The 20,559-nt window shown below is 35.5% G+C and overlaps 1 protein-coding gene across 5 annotated transcripts in view; it reads left to right on the top strand.

Moving 5' to 3' along the window:
• Positions 1 to 20,559, top strand: part of CACNA2D1 (calcium voltage-gated channel auxiliary subunit alpha2delta 1) — a 353,910-nt gene that overhangs the window by 162,647 nt on the left and 170,704 nt on the right. The gene's annotated exons all lie outside the window — the stretch shown is intronic.

Consider the following 20,559-nt stretch of genomic DNA (forward strand, 5'->3'; position numbering starts at 1 on the left):
GCTATTATCTAAACTACAATTCTGGATGTGCTATGATACTGTTTGAATTCTTATTCTTTAGGGATTTCTATTCTGTTCTGGTATGCAGAGGCTTCATCTGCATAAAAAGTTTGTCTTGTATTGCTACACTCCAATTCTGCAGTGTATTCTGTCGTATGTACTCAGAAATGGATCCCATGACTGATAATGAGATTGAGCACTTGCTGTAGGAGCAAATAATTGGTTTCTTTACTGCACAGATCTGTTTGCTAACATACACTGGTAAGGGATGCTTTGAATATTTATAGAAGTATTTATTTGTTTGTAAGATGACCATAATGCTAGTTTTAAATGCCAAATCTGGGTATTTTGGAGAACTGTTAGTCTCTCAGACATAGCTTTGTTAGTACACATATATCGTCTGAGTTAAAAACATCACTGTATACACATGAGCACAGAAGATTTGTTGAATCTGTGACCATCTTGAAATCCTTATATGCCTAGAGATGATAGAGTTCTAAACTGGAATATAATATTGCTGTTGACAAGGGAGGAGTAGTATAGATTAGATTTTGTATTGAAGTTTCCATACAGTTTGTACTTTACACTAAACTTTTAGATAATTTGGACTTGCCCCTAGAAGATTCAGTATTTCACATTTAACATCAGTAATATTACCCTATTTGAGAATATTTTATTTTCAGTCTATAATTTTGACTGCTTGGTCTCAAGCAAGAGAGTATCTTTCCTTGAAGACAGTATGCCCGTAGAAAAGAACAATCTTTTTTTTTTTTTTGGGTCCGTAATTGCATAGAGGGAGGAATTGCTCTGCAGTAGCTAAATTTATGGGCTTCTCTTCTGGTGCAGTTTTCCTCAGGTGAGTCTCTTTAAAGATCCAGCATTCAGGGGACAGGGAATCTCGACTTATCTCCTGTGTTTCAAGGTAGTGGGAAAAGTTAACATGCAAAGCTTCCTCTGGACTCACACTTCTTTCTCTTTTTGTTGCTCTGTGAAATCTCAAACTTTGTAAAATGTTTGGACCAGGATTCAGTTGTCTGTAGCTGCAGTATAGGTCTAATATATCCCACTGATTTTAGAATTTACCTGGATCAGGAGTAGATATTAGGAGCAGATATGACATGAATGTCTTGTTGCTACAGCTTCTTAGATTTACTTTCCTTCCTCCTCCATGCTATTTACACAGGTTTTGCATCAGCAACAGAATTTGCTTAGGATTCACAATATCATCCAATCAGTGCTATTCCCATGAGCAACAAAAGCAAAGAAACCAAAATCTGTGTTAAGAATGAACAGATTTTGGTAGTGTTGTGTACATCTTATTTAAAACAAATCCAACGACTTGATTGCTTAAAAGGAAGCATTTCTCTGACACAGTCACATATGCTTAGAAACAATCTCTGAAAACATTTCAAATATTATTAACTAATAGAACCTCCTAATCCAAATTGGAAAATATTTTGTTTTGGAAACTTGTCTAGGTTTATACTAAAATGGGAAATAATACTAAAATTTAAATTAAAGATTTAAAGATTTACTATTTCGCTATTTAACTACTGCAAATGGGTTAAGAATAAAAGTAAGTGTATGTCTGTGCAGTGTAAATTCCTTTCTAGTTATGCATGAAATAGAAATAGGTGAGTTGATTTGTGTGAAGAGATGTCCATGCACTGGAATAAAATTAATTGTTTTGGATCTGTCAGCCTGGGAAAACATTCAATTTAACAAGACTTTTATTTGCGTGCTGTGAAGCATTTAATTTTGCGCAAAATGAGTGTTTCAAAATATTTACTGTTCCAGATTGACTACAAATTCTAGGAAACAAATGAAATTAAATAACTAAGTAAGCAAAACCCACACTTTTCTTTAACTGGTTGTCAACGGTTTATGGGCTGGTTCGGCCCGGTTCCATGACAAGAAGGGCGGAGGGATCCATGGATCCGCCCCCCCAGAAAAGGAAAATAGGGGATCCCGAAATAATTGAAAACAGCGGCAACAATCTGAGGCGAAACAAACTAATTTACTAAATATGGTATCAGCAGAATTTTATAAGGAGAGAGAGAGAGAGTGTGTGAAATTGAAGGTGGATCGGCCTCACCACAATGCTGAGATGAGAAGTGCAGTCCAGAGAAGCGCAGGCAGAGAAGCGCAAGCGAAGCAGTGCAGGCAAAGAAGAGAGCATCAGGTGACCATGCCAGGAGTTATATCTCCTTGCTGACCGCAAAGCCCCCTGGGGAAATGTAGCTCTTCTTCTCCTCCAGACAGGCACCCAGAACTTGAGCATCAGCAGTCAAACCCCCAGTGCATTACATGATGTTATGATGTGGAATACTGATAACCAAAAATCATGAAACCATGACACTGATGTAAGGATGTTTGTAGACTACTTAAATTGATTCCAATGATTGCAAAGTAGAAAACCTTCAGAAGATCACAATTTGCTTCTAAGAGCAGTATGTCATTTTCTTTTGTGATTTTATTGTATAGGTAATTTTATCTGCAGTCCACCGTCTACTGTTACAGATTAGTGATGGTCAGAGGATTCTAAAGTGAGTTGACTGTAACCATTTATAGCTAAGATTGTCAAAGTTGTATAGTGCATTTTTATAGCTACATCAAGATTTTTTACTCCTTACATATTGAAAAAAAAACCCTCAGACATCTGGAATTAGAAATTCCCTACACGTTGAGCAATGTCAAATACGAGATTGCATGAGAAGGCTAATAAAATTGTATCTTAATGCATAAAAATGTCTTCTCCTTTCCTCTTCTATGATTTGCATCAGTGCTTCCCAGATAGAATTGTGCCTGCATCTGAATATTTTTGCCAAATATGAGCAAATCCAGTTCAGTCACATTTGAAATAAGAGGTAAAGAAAATAAATACTTTCCTCTCATTCTGGGCAATACTTTGTAATGTTAGATGTAGAGGGCTTCCTTTGGTATTACTGTGTCATGGCAGAAATGAAAGATAGAAAAAAGAGTGAGCTTCTTAATGTGCAGAGGTGTCTGGGTCAAATCCACCTCTCTGCTTCATCCAAAAAAATTCTTTCCTTTCCATCCAAAATACAGTTTCATGTAGTCTCTCTTTAAGATATGTTTTTATTTCAGGAAACTTTTGGTCTTCTATTAGGCATGAGAATTAGTTTAGTAAATTTAGGCTAATGCTGTTTGAAATTATTAAAAATTCTTGATAATTTCGCAGAAAATGAAGTTTACTTTCTACTCTTTTTCATTTTAATGCATTGAGTTTACTTTTGAAAATTGTATTGTGCTTTTTTTCTTTCTCTTTATGTTTCCTGGAGGCAAAAAGCACAATTTTTATTTTATTTTTTTTAAGATACAAAATAATCAGCTGGGCAACCTATCAACAAAACAAACCAAAGAAGAACAAAACAGAAACACAAGCTCATTACACCACTGTAAACAATTATTTGTCTGGATTAGATGTTTGGGCCTCAAATCGTGGTATGCTGAAAAGAATATACATATGTTATGTTTAATTACATAGTATACAATTTTATTTTATTTTTTACTTGAGGAAATACTCAGAGCAAAAGATGATGAAAAAGATTTCAGATAGAAATCTAATAAAATGGGCACATTTCAGAATGCAGCTCTGAATTATGCAAATATGAGTGTTTAGTATGAACAATTTGACATATGATGTCAAATGTACGATACAGTGCTACGTTCTTCTGTTTAGTAAGCATATTGCATCTGTAAAACTCAAGCATAAAGTAAGTAAATCTTCCTTCTACAGCATTTTTATTCAAAAGTAACCCGGAACATCAGTGACATTTTTTTGCCTTTGTTTCTTGTTAAATTATTAATCAAAGTTGTGATCTGAATGCTTATGTCAGCACCCTCTATGTATTTGTTTGATAAAAGCAGTGTACTTGAAGGAATCAGCAAGTCAGCAAGTAGCTTTGCATTTATGCAGCTTCTCCTTGAATTATAATTACAAAAAATTATGAGATGGCAAAGTTGTTGATTTCTTCAATTTTTTTTTTTTTTGCACCTTTTGGGTATTTGAGAGTTTAGATGCATGCTATCATGTGGATAGATTGTGTCTGAATACCAGTGGATTTGCTGATACAATCTAGAGCTAAGTTAATAGGAAAGCGTAGTTGTGTATCCAGAAGCCATGTCAGGTGACTGCTACATTTTCATATTGTTTCTTATTTGTTTTGCTGATGTCATCTGTCTGCACCTGCTAATATTTCCAATTCCAAAGGGAAAAATAGTAAGAGTAGGAAAAAAAAAACCAAAAAACAAAAGAAGCCAGCTTCCTTGATATTTCTTAGAGTTCCCTTTCCCTTCCCTTTCCCTTTCCTTTTCCCTTTCCCTTTCCCTTTCCCTTTCTCTTTCCCTTTCCCTTTCTCTTCCCTTCCCTTTTGCAAAGTACCATTTTAATTTATTAAATCAAATTGACTTTCTTTATTTTTCACCTCTCTTTTAACCTTACTGAACAGCCCAGCTTTTAAGGAATGTTCTTTCATAAACCAAATTTCCAAGTAGCGATATAGGCATATGATAGAGTGGTAGAAGTTGTCACAGGTTCTTCATGTTGCTAAACTGTAGATGATTTTCTCAGTTCAGAATTCCTTATGCCTGAAGTACAAATTTGTTACAATCACCTGACCACATGATGTAGGTAAAGAATTCAATATAAAATTAAACTTAAATGTAATGTAATTTAATAGGACCTTTAAGTTAGAGTTTATTTGCTTGCAACTACTATTTCAAATGCAAGTGAATTTGTTCTATAGTAATTTATGGGAATGTTAATTTATGATGAATCAAAAGCCATTGTGTGATTGCAGTGGAAATGCTAAATCACAGCCTGAAACAGTGATTGAACACCTGGTGGAAAGGCACAGCCATACCCAGGGAGCTCAGGGGCAAACAATGCACCTGAGTGACTGGAAGCGGTGGAGTCAGAATCCACCCCTTTCCAGATGTCCTTTAGGGGTTGGCAGTGGAGGCAAAGGCATCTCTTGCTGGAGATCCCTCCCTACCTGGGGCATTCCAAATGGAAGTAGCTTTTTTCCTTTGTTTCTGCACCTGCTGCTGCTGCACTCGGGCTCATTCTCATTTGCTGCAGCCAAAGACTTTGCCATCGTACTGTTGTCACGGTGCTTTCCATCCCATTATAGTATTATAGTGATGTAAAAGATGAAGCTGCGCTTTCAATCCATACTAATGCAATATGCATATCTAGATGTAGAAGTTGGTCTTGAGCAGGAGAATAACCAGACACAGTCTTGATGAGCCTGCCTTTCCACTTACAGAAATTAATTTATCCTTTTTTCCAGTGTTTCTAAGCTGAATGAAATTAAATACATGTACACACACAGATAGATAGATAGATAGATAGATAGATAGATAGATAGATAGATAGATAGATAGATTTTAAAAGGAGCATTCTGTAGATTTCACAAAGATTCCAAACTTTTAACAGTCCGCCCAGCTCCTTCAGATTTCAGCTCAGGTCTCTTTATTTAAGATTCAGTTTGACTTCTGAATATTGTCTCTGCAATGTATCATGCCAGTTTAATAGAAATATAGCAGAAACTCTTCCCTGTGGGCAGGATCTATGAGGCTTTCTGAAGTGCAGCTCAGGTCAATTGTGGTAAAAGTTAGCTATAAAAAATCTCCTATCTGCCAAGGTACTGCCATCTTTTGCTTTTAGATACACAGATATGCTTGCACTATGACATTGTTGACACATCTGTCTGGTTTAACTCTGTTTATTTGTTTTTTATTATTATTTCTTAGCTTCGCTGTATTTTTTTTTCCTGCTGTTCTCAGTTTGATTCAGATGATAATGTTCAGTAAATATATCTAGCTGGAGTAAAAGAAAACATACTTATTGGGAGGTGCTAAACTTGGTTGGTATAGTTCAGTATATATTTTTTACAGTAGAAAAGTGTAGAAGACTGAAAAAAAAAAGAAATAACACCAGAAGTGCAAGTGATGTAAGGAATATACTTACGAAATTTTGAGATGGGATAATGCTTTTTGATTGTGTTCTTTGAGCTAGAAGGTGGCAATTAGATTTTCATGCACTGAAAAGTGTGAGCCATCCTAATTAAACACCTTTAGGTGGAAGTCATCACTGATAAATCCAAACTGCTCGTAGAAGCTCTTAAATGTGTCACCTGTGAGGGTAGCACTAGTAAAGTCTCTCTTTTTTTTATTTTATTTTTAATTGTAAAAAAATTATTATTTGAAAGTCGATTTGAGTGCTTACGTTATACACTATCATTACTCACTAGTCCCATCAATCAAATAGATTTTAAGCATGACTTTAGGTCATATGCAGAATCACGAAAAGAGGGGAAATAACTGGGAGGAAAATTTGATGGATTCACCCAAAGGATAAATCAAATGGATTTAGGCCATGTGAGTACCTCACATACAGTGTGACTTTGGTCAAAATTACTTCACCTCTACGCTTTATTTTCCTTTGTGCATGAAATACTCTTAACAGAAGTTCAGAATGGTTGTGAATGGATTTAATGTACTTTTGTAGCCCTGACATTATGCAACATTAGTTTTTAAGCTGTGAGTTTTGAACTGGAAAAAACTACTCTTGTTCACATATAGGTCCATTTTTTAAGATCTTACAAAGTGCAGAAATGTGAACCAGCTCTCACTTAACACATTAATGGTATCCCTGAACCAAGTCATATTTTCTTTATTATCACAAGAATGCATAGAAGGAAAGAATCGATGTTTTATATGACATATGAAATAGACATGACAAGAGATGCTGAAGAGAGATAATGGCTGAGGCAGTTCATGACTATTGATCATCACTGAATCAAGGAGAAGAATAGCTCCAGTTATAGATTTCTCACACGCAACGCCTGAGGCAGCAGAAGTGAAATCTCAGGGAAGATAATGGAAGTCCACACATGAACTTCAGTAGGGTGAGCATTTCATCCCGAGGGATAAGTTCTTATGGATCTTCTTATATATCTTGAGATATATATACATTTGCTAAAATGCTAATATACTAATTCAGATCTTTTACTAGCCAGCTATGTGGATATACTTAATACCTATATATCTTAGATGGATCTAAACCTATCTGTATAAGAATTCCTCACATCCACTAAAAACTTTATTCTTATAGGTCCAGAAACTGTTGCTTTACAACCTTCCAGCTATATTATGACAACACTATTATTTAATGGTAGGGAACTGATGGGGAGCGTAAAAGAGCTGAGTTTCTTACACGTACAAAGGACAAGGGAGGATATTACAGAGACTAAACAGACTGAGGTAGAGAGCACCTTTTTAAACATTCACTGTTCAACTACTTTTCATTTTTAGGCTGTTACCTACCTTAGAATCTGAAAGTTTTCTGTTAGAGAGTAAGAAAATGGAAAATAGACCTCTCTGGAAGAAGAATTAAATCAATAAACAGCATGAATTGTTTTTAAAAATATTGCATGGCAGCGCTTAAAAGGAAAAATTCAAACCAGTCCAATAGAGAGGCTGAGAGTGCAATACCTATTTTTAGACATATTTGGGAAAGTTTAAAAGAAGCACTGTAATAAAAGAAGAAATAAAGATGATTTGGATCATGATATACTTATTTACATCAACTTATGTATTGTTTATTTGTATTATTATTTAAAATTAGATGAAAGGATAAAGTAGTTGTTTGGGCAGAAAAAACATAGTTTCTCATAAGGGTGACAGATTTATGGGACATTAAATCTGAAAGTGGTTATTCAGATTGGTAGGGAATTGTACAGGTAAAACAGAAAAAGGGAGAGAAGCAGCACTGAGAAAGAGAAGGAAAGAGAAGCTGTGTTGCTGTGTTGTTAGGTGAGGTGCTTGCAGCCAATTCCAGATGGCTCAGTAATAGATGCAGTGGCCACTGCTCAGGCACCCAAATTGGAGCCAGTCAGGGGAGGCCACCTCTGCCAGAAGATATTTTATATTAGAGGTGGCCAACAGTACAGTACTACAACAAATTTGTTAGAAGTTTCTGTTAATTGGCAATAGGACAAGTGAAATGAAATTCCCCGAACTGGGACAGCTTTTGTTGTCTATTATGGATAGCGAAGAAAAATGAAGTTGTAGAATCCATTCAGGAAAAGTACTTTAAATAAGTTTGGAAGGTCACTATTGACAAAAACTGTCAAATGATCAGTTTTTATTGTCTGACCAAGAAAAGTGATGTTGTATTTGGAAGAGCTGGTTGCAGGTTAGAGTCTGGAAGTAAGTAATAAAGAGTTCAAGCAAAAGAAAGAAACTCCAAGGAATAGATACACCTGTGCTTTTGGAGCCGAAGAGAACAATGTAGGTTAAGTAATAACTTAAGAGCAAGAGAAGAGTACTGAGATTTTTTATTATTAAAATCGTTAGAGGGTGAGGGTAAAGCCAATTTTCAAATCTTTATTTTTGAAGACTCAAGGGGTCTTCATGGCTAATTACTCCTCACTATGCTACCAGGAGCTGGTAAAGCATTATATGGACTTCGGAGAGATGGACTGAGGAATCTTAGTGATGTACTAAATGTATTTGTCTTTGTTCAATTTGCTTTATAAATGATGAATTTTAAATCTATTTGGTAATTTCTTATGCTTTTTAAAAAAAGATATGTGGGAAAATAATAATTTTTAGACCCAGTAATAATGCCTCACTGCCATAGCTATTTGTTGTACCCTTTGGCTGCTTGCAAGTTCATTTTAAGAAGGAAAGTTGACAATACAAGATTTGCGCATTAATAGATCTTATAGCTAAACATTATTTTCTTACAATCCCTTTAGAACCACAGACTATTTGAGATTGCTTTGGGAGATCTGTTTTTCAACACTGATGACACCCCAGTGCAAATCTAGATACAAAACCAGTTGAGGTTTTGGCCTCTTTCCAGCATCTTCATTATAACAGACATATTGCTTCTAGGAAAAGAAAAACTAAAAAAAAGGGATTTGTCCAAAGAAGATCATATTCCTTTCCACAGTTTCCTGAGTTTTCTACAGGACCCTGTTTAAGCACTTTTTATTTTGGCTAGAATTATTTCCATTACGGAAATATTGCCTTAAAATTGCATGCAGTTTTTATGTACAGTTTGTTTCTGCTGTTGCCAGCAATAACACATTTCCTTGGCTTTTACTCACTGACTGTTGATCAGATCAGTTGATTATTCAGCACCTGCCACCTGCTTCATTTTTTCCTTGAATTGCAAATATGTTAATACACCGTCTTGCCTTGTTAAAGCCACATTTGTTATTCAGCTGTTTTTTGATGTTGTTTTTAAAGTAGTTTCATTCTTTTGAATGTAGTGTTAATCAGGTGAATTCAGACTTATACTAGTTTATATGTCTGGGAATCCAGGATAATATATATTTTTTTCTTTTCTTTATGGTTTCACCATTTAAATTCTTAATTTTATTTTAAATGAGGCTGCATATATCCTAGTTCTGTAAATCCTAATGATGACTTCAGTGCTATCTCATTTTTATTACAAATCATTGAGTATTTTGGACCTTATCATACTGGTTTTGGTTATGCATGTGTCTTAAATAAAATAATTTCCTCCTGTTCCACAGAAGAAGTACTGGCAGTTCACTCTTATTTGTTGAAATAATAATATTTTGTTCTTTTTTAATGTCAATACTTACACAATTCAGAGAGGATTTAAAGCTGTTTATGATTATGTAGCCAAAAAAGAAACTACTGACTGGTCTCTTCAGCTGTTCCTGTATTATCCCCATTCTGCACTGTCAGCTTTCTGATTTTCTTTTAGAATCATCTTTATGTGTTCTGCAGTACACAAAGTTTGAGTAAGTCCAGAACTCACTACACATCTTGAAATGATTGCACTCTATCTCTATGAATTGCATTGACTTCATCGATGTTTTCCTTGCATAACTGGTGGAAAACTATATCAATGTGTTCTTGTCTTTAGTACAGATGTGTTTACTTGATGTTTTCATTTTCCTCATTTTTCCTTTGAAATTAGTTGAAATTACTCAGCTGTTTGTGTATTTCAGTTGCCTCTGTCCTCATTTGGATTGTACTCAGATTTTACTTGTGCTGGATGCATGTGTATGCTTTAAGCAGTTGAGGTTTTTTGTTTAGTTTTGTTTCTAACTAGGGGCCTAATAAGAGTATCTTGAAGGAGCTGTGAACCAACCTGCGTCTATGTTGATGAGTTTTGATCTTTAGAGAAGGAAATTACATAGGTGGAAATCTAAGAACACTTGTACTGGAGTGGATTAATTTGGCTATTTCTAAAGTAAATTTGTGTAGTTCTGACTTCTCCCTGTGTGGTTAAAAACTATACATATATTACAGTTGAAGAAGCAGTGTAACAAGGCATGCCTACTCAGTGCATGTGTCATCTTCTAATCATGACTATAAAGTTTGTAGCTCAGCTGTGAAGCCCAAGAGTTTCCTAAGGCAGGTAGTGAACTGTAGCTGGTGGTGTTAAGCAATTTGTGATTTGTCAGAGCAGTTGACAATTTCAGTCTAATGGTTTCAGCATTGTTTAAAAAGATTGCACTAATGTAGCTTCCATTTAAGGCATATGAATTATTAGAGTGAAAACGTAATAAGAAGCCCTAAGGGTTTGAAACCTCTGTAAATGAGAGGGATAAATTGTATGCTAAGAGTAGTCTTTTACTTATTCTATAACCCACTCTAGCAAAATGTCACTGCTAGATGTCAAGGGGAATTTGACAGGCTATTTCTTACTCTCCTTTTCTGACATTTTTCCTCATGCCTTTATCTGCATTTCTCTGTCTTAGCCTCCTGTCTACTGAAACATTTTGGCAGTACCAAGCTGTCATAATATTGCACAGCTTCTCAAATCTCCTAATTCCACACATCCTAGAAATGTACTCAAAGCTTGCAAACCGAACCTCCTCCTTCCCTCCCTCTTCCTATTACTGTGGAAAATGTGGAATTAACGCAGTTCTCAACCTTCTGATGAGAATGTCCTGAGTTAATTTTTGCTACTTAGTAATAGCTGAACAGGAATACATTGTACACACGTTCTGCAGCATATTAAAGTTGCATGATATTTCCTCAGTGTTCCAGTAATGGATGTCAGTCGTGTGGCTCTTTGTCCTTCGTTATGTTGGATTTGTTTTGTCCTAATCTCTGGTTCTCAGAAAATTGCTCTCCAGGAATGTTTGTGCACTTCATTCATTTATCCCACTGATGGCTGATGTATTTCTTTTCACTTTGTACCACTTTTGTGCAAGTTATGATTATGAACAACAGAGTCGAAATTGAAGTGGAAACCTGTTATTTTCTAGCCTGGCATATAGCAGTATTCCTCCTGCAACAATGACCAGTTGTACACTTAGCTAGCTGCTTACCCATCCATACTGCTTTCCTGGAAGTTAAGATGTGTGCTTTTTTTATGATTTTCAGTAGTAGAGAGTGCTGGCTTCTCTGAGATTTTCTTTCAGGACAGAATCAAAGATTGTTTGACATCAGCTGCACACTTCATTACTAGCGAACATTTTTAAATTCTTATTAAATCTTACTCAACTGGAGTATACATAAAAAACTCTTCCAGCACTTTTAGAAGTGCTAGCACTATGCCAGTTTTGCTTTCTCCACTGGATAATGTGATACCACATGCTTTAATATGCATACTATGAGAAAGGAAGAAATTGGAGGATAAAAGCTCTGTCTATCTCATGTTTTAGAGAAGAGCAGCTTTTATGTCATGGAGAAATGTTATTGTGCCAAATGGCCAATTAGTTTTTTCCCTTTTGACTTCTTGTATATTAAAATTTTGTCAAAGACAGATGACTGCACAGTTTTAGATGTCCAAACTCCTATGTGTGATGTATTTGTTTAGGTCTCTTTGCTCCAGTTTTTGCTATTAAAATCAATATGATTATTCAAGTCAGAAAGTATTAACTTCACCTGCAGTATTATAATCTCACATACTCTAGGTCAGATCTGGCTTCTCATTGATTTCTTATCTTATTCAGACCAGTGGCTAAATTTATTTTAAGCCATCTGCTTTGGAATTGCATATCAGCTAGAAGGGTGAAACTTCTGCATGGAGAATCACTCTTCACTCATTTAATTAAATAATATGAATAAAGATTGGCTTGAATGTTTTCTCAAAAAGAAAGTTTTTACTACAATTTTTAAAGTTATAGAAATCCTTTAAAGCTTTACATCCTAGGTAAATGTAAGATAAACAATTCTTTCTATTAGATATCTTTTTAGCCAACATGAAAACTTTGTGTTAGATATGAGGTCATTCATATAGTTATAAAAACTGATTAAAAAGGTCTGAAATAAAATTTCCACTTATGTGAATAAAACAGAAATTGCTTGACATGCATTAAACAAGCATGCAATGTGTTAAATAGTTACGTTTATTTTTAAATTAAAGATGATTTTTTTATAACACAGCTCTAGATGACAAAAAATCCACTAATTTAGCTTGTTATTAATCATAGAATCATAACATTTTTCTTTTGGAAGGGACCCTTAAGTATCACCTAGTCCAACCCTCTGCAATGAACAGGGATACTTGCAGCTCAATCAGGTGCTAAGAGCCTCATCCAGCCTGACCATGAATGTCTCCAAGGGCTTCCACCACCTTTGTGGACAGCCTGTTTCAGTGCCTCACCATCCTTATTGTAAAAAACTTCCTAATATCCAATTTAAATCTTCCCCTACCTTAGTCTGAACCCATTTTCCCTTATCCTATCACAAGAGACCCTGTTAAAGGGCCTGTCCCCTTCTTTCTTATAGCCCTCCTTTAGGGCTACTTCAGCCACTCTCAGATCTCCCTTTCAGTAGGGAGTTAATGGAAGATAAAATAGGAGGTTATTTTGAACTGTGGTCCAGAGTATAGCATCAGCTTTTTAAAAAATTATTAGTTGCTGATAGCATTAGATTATTTGTAGATTTAGATCAGTAATCTGTTTGAAAAGTGGCAAAGATTACAATATCAGCAGACTTCTCATATGGCTTTTCTTCTTATGCATATGACTCATTTGTTCCTTCCTATGACATAAGAAAAACTGGCTCCAGACAATCACTGGGGAGTAAATATATCATACAAGATGTATGCTGAATGTGTGAAATCAGTTAAAAACACACTTTGTCTGTGACCTTACATGCTTCAGATGTTCTCATTAACAGACCATAGATAGGACTGTGATCATTTGGCACAACAGATGCTAGAGTAAGGGAGAGGCCATGACTCTGCAGTATAAATACATGAAATAAAATCATGCTGGAGATGAGCAGAAAACAAACACCTACTGTCAGCCACCATAAAATAACCTTAAAAATTCAGACATAGAAAAGGGAAGTTTGGCCATGTTTTGAATAAATGTAATCTGTCTTTGATGCTCCAGGGGCAAAAAAAAAAAAAAAAAAAAAAAAAAAAAGCAAAGCTGTTAAACATTACATGAATCCTGTCAGCTCCTAAGTTTTCAAGCAATTGCTGGAGGATTACTTGAACAAATGTACTAAGAGCCTAACAACTTTGAAGCATAATACAACTGGTTACATGCTGTGTAGATGCAAACAGTTTATGACTTACCTCACATTTAATCAGATGAAGTCTAGAAAATATGATGCAATTACCACTTGCATTACTGTGTGCTCATTTATTCAATATGTTATTTCTGTGTCGTATATATAAAGTTGTTTTAAATTAGACATAAATTATATATGCTGTAAATGTGTGCTAAAATAATTGGTTTGCTCTTGTCCTCTCCTGATTTTGTCTGGTGTTCTTGCTTGCATTTAAGTACTAAGGAAAAGAAAGGTACTTCTTTTTCATTTCTTGTGTTTTGTTTTAATTTTGCTGCTCCCTCATACGTAGTAATTTGCAGCACCAAAAGGGCATTCAACTCTTCTAATTTATGTCTTATTTTATATACGTTATGACTATTCTACAGATCAAATCAGCAAACAGTTAGTTGTACTGTATCCTTAAAGAGTCAGTATTTGTAAATATTGTGAGGATGATAGCTGCATGTAGAAAACTGAAAAGAAACGCTATTACCTTTCACAGTTCATTGCACCAGTTAGAAAAGGACTTGTATAAAAAAGTCCCAAGAACAATGAACAAGAACAATTCAGAGTTTGATGTTTCTTAATATTTGAAAGCAGTTTGGGCAGAGAAACACCTTTAGTTATTCACTGATGACAAACCTGATGTCCTGGACTAAGATGGGTTTGCAAGGTAACACCAAAGATGAAGTACTAAGTAATAATGTTGGGCAATCGTAATTTAAAAACTAAAAGTAAATATATATAAAACAAAAATTCAAAGCAAACCTGAAACTGGATTTTTTTTTTTACATTTCTTACTTCTCACTTGAAACTCTGCAAAGAATGGGAGTTGTACATTAGCAGCTGTCAGAGGATTAAATAAGAAGTCTGTTGGTTATTTCAGGAAGTGACCATGATGTATTTCTTGTGTTATGCTACTGTCTTGTCTGTTCCTCCACATCTTCTTAGTGTAAGAATGTGTACTTATACATTATTTCATTGTTGGAGCCATCTTAGCAAGGCTAAAGGCCGCATCTCTATCAAATCTAGATCAGATTTTGTGGTGACAATAACTATGAATGCCAACTTGTCAGGAAGGTCAGATACCAAATATATTCAGGAAAGTTACAGATCTATCCTATTAATCCCTCTCACCCTTCCTGAGTATAGAAATAAAGACGAAGAAAAATGTTATTCATCTAGTATTAATGTCTTTGCTATCTTTAGAGTTCCCAAGGTCACTTTAGGACTATTGACCTTCCAATTTGGAAATATTTCTTGTTGAAGTCCTCTCCTCCTTGGGCCAAAATGTGTGATTTTTTTTAGACAATAAAGAAATGGGAAATTCATGAATAAAGTAATTCATATTTGACCAATTCATTGCCAAAGTTTGCTAAAAAAAAAAATGAAATTTGCTCCGTGCAAATAATGGTAGTAGAATTGAATTAAGGATAAAGAAAATTGTACTTCACAGAATGGCCCGGCTTGGAAGGGATCTCAAGGATCATGAATCTCCAACCCCCGCCACAGGCAGGACCACCAACCTCCCCATTTAATACTAGACCAGGCTGCCCAGTGCACCATCCAACCTGGCCTTGAACACCTCCAGGGACGGGGCATCCACAACCTCTTTGGGCAGCCTGTTCCAGCACCTCACCACTCCCATAGTTAAGAACTTCCCCCTGACATCCAACCTAAATCTTCCCTCCCTCAACTTAAAATCATTTCCCCTTGTCCTGCAGTTATCTAACCTTTCAAAGAGTTGACTCCCCTCCTCTTTGTAGGCTCCCTTTAGGCACTGAAAGGCTGCAGTGAGGTCACCCCAAAGCCTTCTTTTCTCGAGGCTGAACAAGCGCAGCTCCCTCAGCCTGTCTCCCTGTAGGGGAGGTGCTCCAGCCTTCTGACCATCTTTGTGGCTCTCCTCTGGATCCTCTTCAACAGCTCTCTGTCTTTCTTGTACTGAGGGTTCCAGACCTGGATGCAGTACTCCAGATGGGGCCTCACAAAGCAGAGTAGAGAGGGACAATCACCTCCCTGTCCCTGCTGGCCACCCGTTTTATGATGGAGTCTGGGATATCATTTGCTTTCCAAGCTACAAGAGCACACTTCTGGCTCATGTTAAGCTTTTCATCCATCAGGACCTCCAGGTCCTTCTCTGCAGGGCTGCTCTCAAGGACCACTTCTTCCAGTCTGTGCTTATGCCTGGGATTCCTCTGGCCCAAGTTCAAAACTTTGCACTTTGCTGTGTTAAACCTTATTAGATTCACCAGGGCCCACCTTTCAAGCCTGTTGAGGTCCCTCTGAATGGCATCCCTTCCTTCTACTGTGTCAACTCAGCTTGGTGTCATCAGGAAACCTGCTGAGGGTGCACTCAGTTCCGCCATCGATGTCATTGATAAAGATGTTAAAGAGCACAAGAGTTCTTACTTGGCTCAATATAGAATGTAACAGCTAAGTAAGGTGAAAATATAATTCTTTAAACTCTATAAACGTCTTTAAACCAACCAGTCTGCATTGAAGCTGTAGTGAAATGTGTTAGTTTTCCACTGGCACTTTATGTACTACATCCTAGTCTGACAGACTTTTCCTCCCATACTTCTGTCTTGTAAGTGAAGTGCAATTTGTAATCATCTACAGAAGAACAGTATTTATGTTTCAGATACATATGTGAAAACCATGTTTAACACTGCTGTTGTTGATACCACTTGTGGGTTTTACCTCATTTATGCAAGAGGAGAATTGAGTACTTGGATCATATTTTAAAAGTTAGGGCTTAAAGTTAATGTCAAATTTCTATATAGTTCTATTTAGACCTGATATTGAGTATTCTCTTATTAAAATAACCTTGAAAACATCAGTACTTTAGAAAGCTGTGTCAGGCTATTGATGTCTAATATTTTGAAGCGTACACATTTTCTAATAACTTAATATATCAAGGGGTAGTCAAATGTTATTTTCAAGACAAAATACTTAAAGGAGAGTAGAAAGCACACAAGATTGATTTGTTGTACTGAATATAATTGTAATTAGGCTATTGGCTAAAAGAGTTCTTTGCTGGCTAGGAAGACAGAAAGATATGACAGGCATAGAAGTAAAGGCTGGGAGATGAATAAGCCCAGGGAGTTGATCTTTTCAGATCAGATAAAGATTCTTTAGGTCTCTTTCTTCCTATGTATTGCATCAAAGGCTGTCTTTCAGAGATAGAAGCAAATGCTTGGAATCTAGGGACAGGACCTTTGAAAACGGTCATTTCTGAGATTGACAGGCAGCTGGGTTTGGGGATAGTTTTTGATAATCTTTTGTAATCCCTGTGAAAGTTAAAAGAAAGATCACAGGCTGATGGAGTAAATAATTTTTGCATCTTTCTATTTCACAATAAATTGTTTTGCTTAAAAGGTAATGATTATCTTTGAAAGATCTTAGGAAACCCTAGGAGCAAGTAGGTCCCAATTTCCTTCAATGTTTGTTTAAAAAACAACAGTACTTATTTGTGAGCAATGTCTGTCTTTCAAGGGATAATTGTTCTCTTATTAACAATCTAAATATTCTGAAAGATAATGGACTTTGAAAACTGATATTCAGAAAATAGTAAGGTAGTAAGAAGTTTTCACTGATGGAAAAGCATAAAATAGAAATACCTGTTTCATCTAGGAATGATTGTTTAGTCACAGTGTTTCCAAGCTCTTACCACATCAATTGCATTGGCTAAGTCTAGTGTCAGCTCTTTTGTTCCCATATGTTTAAGTACTGTGTTACAGCTCTGCCAGGTATCCTCCTTAAGCATAGGAATATATGCTACAGCATTTTGTTTGTGTTTGCAGCTCTGTATTCCTGGGCATGGTTTCTCAGTTTGTTTATTATTTCAGAGATTTGAATATCACTGAAACATAATCCAAGTATCCTTGTTTTCCAGCAGACTATATAGAGCTGTATACACCTTGAAGTAAACCAGAATATTGTTGCATTTTAGTTTTGTTCCTCACCTCTTTTTAGTGATATTTGGTTTGTAATCCTTTCTATTTTGATGATCTTGAAGGTCTTTTCCAACCTGATCAATTCAACTCTATTTAAAAGTATGATATTAAAGACAGCTTCATTTAAGGCCAGAAAACTTTTTACAGTGGTTGCCTTTACAGCATTCATACAAGACACAGAATGAGAAATGATTGAAGCCTAATATACTATTTTGCATGTTTATTCTAGAGTCTGTTCTGTATATATTTTGCCTCTAAGTTTCAGTATTTGCTATAGAAACGTATAGGAGGCTGCAGTGGGCCATGGTATTGAAGAAGATGTTCCTTTATTAAACCTTTGTGGTAATGAGAATGATAAATGGGACATGTCTGGTGTCAGCATGCTGTTTTGTTTCCCTTCTGGTGTTCTCCAGAGACTCCTACATCAAAATGGGGAAAGACAAGACCTGACATTTGCATACCTTAAAAGAAAGCAGGCATGACTGCTTTGAGATACATGAAAAATTAGTCTCTTTGTTGCAGAAAAAGGCATAGGTAATTTGAGTTAGTTCATCATCTATGCATTTTTGACCCATGAGTCTTGAATTCTTACTCTTTCTGTTAACAAATCACTCCCGCTGTGGAAAGGTCTCAGTCATTAGAGTCCATGTATAGTAGTAGAATTTTTCCTTGCATAGAAATGAAAACTTCTGAGATAATCTAAGTTTCATAAGACTTTTTTTTCCTTTAAATTCTATTTCTAATACTCCTCCCTTATTAAAAATATTACTTGAGAGAGTGATTCTGTTCTTTTGGAATGCACAAATTTCATATCAACCAATATTTATCTTTAATAAGAAAAAAGCAACAAACAAAACCACAAAGGAAAACAAGCAACAACAAGCCTGCCTTTTTGAAAATGACATTATTATACATGATCTGTGCCCCTGTGGTAACCTGCACATAAGCATTGATAGTTATCTGCTGAAGATGAGCTAAGTAATTAGAGTACTGTAATATACTGGTCTTCATTTTTACATACATAACTCACATGGTTACAGAATTACATTCTCCTGCAGGAATACAAGGTGAAAATACAATATTTGTCACCACTTTGGATATCAAATGATTTACTCTTGTGAACACTCAGTTTACAGATTTCTTCTAGTACTGGCAAACAGGCATTATACTGGCTATTAATCATATAGCATTTATGGGAATTGTTGATGGAAAAGATGATCTATTTCAGGGAAAATACAGGACTGATATCAAGATTAAAATTTATTTTTATTTTTATTTTTTTGTCTTTGAGTCAAGGAACATAGCTATTTTTTTCATTAAGGTAGGAAAGTAGGCAGAGAAAGAGGGTATAGTTAGCTGCCACTATTTACCCATGTAATGTCATGTCTTGCTTTGCTGCTGTCCGGTGAAACATGATTTAATCAGCTTGTACTCATACAGGACAGACCAAATTTGGATGCAGAACTTGCTATATTGAGTAAAGAAATGAAACATACAAAATTATTCTAGTGTATTACCAGAAAACTGACAATACTGTAGATAAATGAGGTAGTGGATTTGTCCATTGAGGTCAAGGGGGAGTTTAGACTATGTGTCAGTGTAGTGCATCAAGTTATATTGTAGTTTTTCTTTTGTAAATGTGCTGTTTGGATACTGCAGAAGGTAATTCTAGTTGGTTGGGAGTGTCTGTAAGATACTACTGACTTTGTTAGCTGAAAATCATTTGAATTGACAGTAAAACACACAGGAAGATTCACTTATTTTTTTGTAGTAGAGCACATAATGATTTTTTTACAAGATGATTGCAAGTTAAAAAAAAAAAAAAAAGGAAAAGGTGTCAAATTTTGCTTTATGAAAGCTGTCAACTACTAGTTTAGAGGGGTGAGATGGAGTGTCTTCATGCAGTCAGATAACAAGGTGTTTGCCCTGATGTACTGGGGCTGAGATGAGATTGTGTCAGCACCAGCTCCGCCAACTGAGCTTCCATGAACTTTCTGGTTACTCTCTTCTTGGTTGTTAACAAGAATTGACAGTTGACTGAACAGAAAAGCTGACTTAGACCACTAGTTCATTTTGTTTAGGAATTGATATGAGTATTAAAATGATTGTTGGGCCTATGTTATCCTTACACAGTAAAGAATTTTGTTGCCTAGTTACCTTGTGGATACAAGAAGTCTATGCTGTTAAAGAGACCATAACTACCCAGAAACAGTTTTATTGAGCTTTAAATTAATATAGTTTTCAAAGTCATCTACTCAAAAATCAGGAAATAATTGAGTCCATGTGAACTGCATTAATATAATTTCTTTCCTCCAGAATGTTGCCTGCTTCAAGGCTGCAGGCACTGGAGATGCTGTCTACAGCAAAACTGTAGAACAATCATTATGCTTGGCATCTTTTCTATTCAAAATTATAATAAAATAGACATGTAGAAGTGTTTTAGAAAAATTCATATTTTTTTGAGTATTGGTTTGAAAGGGAATCATCTGATTGTCTGACATCTTTTGCTTCCTGTGGGGCTAAGTATATAAACTGGTCTTCTTTCAAAGTAAATTAAATTGGAAAAATGCCCTCTAGGTGCATGTTTTATACTCTCCAGTGGCAAATGTTCATTGAGCTTTTCGGACCAGACTACATTTAGTTCAAATTATCAAGCTTTTATGGGTACCTAATCATCACAGAGGATATCAGTACTTTGTATAATTGAAGATAGATAATTTATTATGAAGATCCAGGATAGTGTTTTAAGGTTCTAGTAAATGCTTCTGTTTGGATGGCACATTAAAATTATACATATAAGCCAAGGTGTGTAAGGAGAAAGTATTTTTAGAAAGGTATTGGTGGATTTCAAACTTAACTAGAAATTCTTAAATAACACTGAAATGTTAAGCTACCTAATTCATGATTGCAGTGCTTAGATGTGTAAACAATACACAAAATAGCATTTTTGAAAAGCTATGTAGTAAAACTTTACTCAAATATGCTTCAATTTCAAATAAGTTCAAAAACATGAATATATAAAATTATATAGAGAAAATAAATGTATGAATGAAGAAAATCATAAAGACTTTGC

Source organism: Meleagris gallopavo, chromosome 1 (genome assembly GCF_905368555.1).
Source record: "Meleagris gallopavo chromosome 1, MGAL_WU_HG_1.1, whole genome shotgun sequence".
In the NCBI taxonomy this organism is placed as follows: Eukaryota; Metazoa; Chordata; class Aves; order Galliformes; family Phasianidae; genus Meleagris; species Meleagris gallopavo.